This window comes from Pinus tabuliformis, chromosome 5_2 (genome assembly GCF_031772625.1).
Source record: "Pinus tabuliformis cultivar Carrire ecotype Pingquan chromosome 5_2, CPIR1, whole genome shotgun sequence".
Taxonomy (NCBI): Eukaryota; Viridiplantae; Streptophyta; class Pinopsida; order Pinales; family Pinaceae; genus Pinus; species Pinus tabuliformis.
In genome coordinates, this window is record NC_142306.1 from 745,720,709 (window position 1) to 745,722,389 (window position 1,681).

Genomic DNA, 1,681 nt, shown 5'->3' on the forward strand with positions numbered 1-1,681 from the left:
AACTATCAAAATATAAGAAAAGACAGTCAAAATAATCTTAATAAGAATACTAAAACTTGCATATATGTGGAGAATGAAGATAAGAAATGGGATAACGATGAATAATTAATAAGAAAAACTTAAATTACTGCAAACCTTGTCGATCCTAATTAGGCTAATGAAAACTATTTTTCCATATTTTGTAGCATTAAAAAAATGAATACTATTAATACTAGGACCAATGCTTACGATCTATATATTGAAACTGGTTGTTTGTGTAACCTCAAAACATCACTAGATGAGTGAATTTTTAAAATTTGTGACACAAAGGAGGATGATCCTTTAAGGTGCCTCACATTTAATCATATAAGACATAAATTTGTCCAATTTCATAACTTAATAACTCTTTAATGACCTTACACAAGAAACGATTATGTGATCTCTATATTCATTTCCAACATGCTCAAACATAGAATTATCACTTTGAAAAATATCTACTCAAATACCCTTTTTTTGTCTAATAGACTTGTCAGTCTAAGGAGATTGTAAACATCATCATCATCAATATATAGATTCATTTATTTTATACAATTTTTTTTTTTTAATTTTTGTTAATTGAAGTTAAAACAATAACTAGTCAACAAAGAACAAGTAGTCATATAAAACATGCTAAGAAATTGCCCTTTTCGAGGTGCCCAAAATAATGGTATGGGAAATGGCCTTTTTTACCTAATATCTAGTAGGGATTATTTGGATAAATGGAAATGTACACATTCGATGTTAACATTGTACAATTTTGTTGTAGCAAGGGTATTCAAGGGTGCTAAATCCATTGTTGCACCGAAATACAACATTTCATCAAAATAAAAGTTACAATTTCAACAAAGGCTACTTTGTTATATGTTAGTGATGACAAATTCTAAAAGGTGTAAATTGTAGAATGTTTAGTCTTCTTCAAGGATAAATTACTATATATAGGTGTATGACACATAATAATGATGATAATGAAGTAGTAATAGTCATAATGACGTTGAGTTCTTATTCATGTTGGAATTCAATGTGGACAAAATAAACTTAATCATCATAACCACTTTTAGCATGTTGCTTAGTTGGAGAGCATAATGATTGCAAAAGTCAAAGTCAAGAGCACCATAGTCAACCATCCCCTTGATTTGAGAATGATCAGTTCCTTCAACTTGATTTGTCTATCTTGATTGAGATGCATAATGTACATTGAAATGGAGAGGAATGGACCCTACTCTACTTGTTAACAAGCCACTTATCAATGGGTTTGGGCCTTGGACCTAGATGACTATGACTCCCTTTAGAATTGGGATTTATCATTGTTACTTATATTTAATGTATATATTTATTGTGGTTAGTTGGCCTCCATATTTGGTTTATTCTATCTATATTTTGGCCTTTGTCCACATGATTATTTTTATTTCAAAATTCTATAACCCCTAGGCTTGGACTTTATACTTCTTGTTAAAATTGCATAAACTAGGTCCTTGCCTTTGGCTTATGGTGTTGTGACCTCGGGGGGCATATATGGGGGTTAAATTCATATGTAATAGTGGCCATCATAATAAAGAGGTAACGTGTGCAATGTATGAATATGTATATATAGAGATTGTGTAGTTATTATTAAAGGGGAACATGTGATTTATACATATGAATGTATTGGGGTATCTAGCAGAGG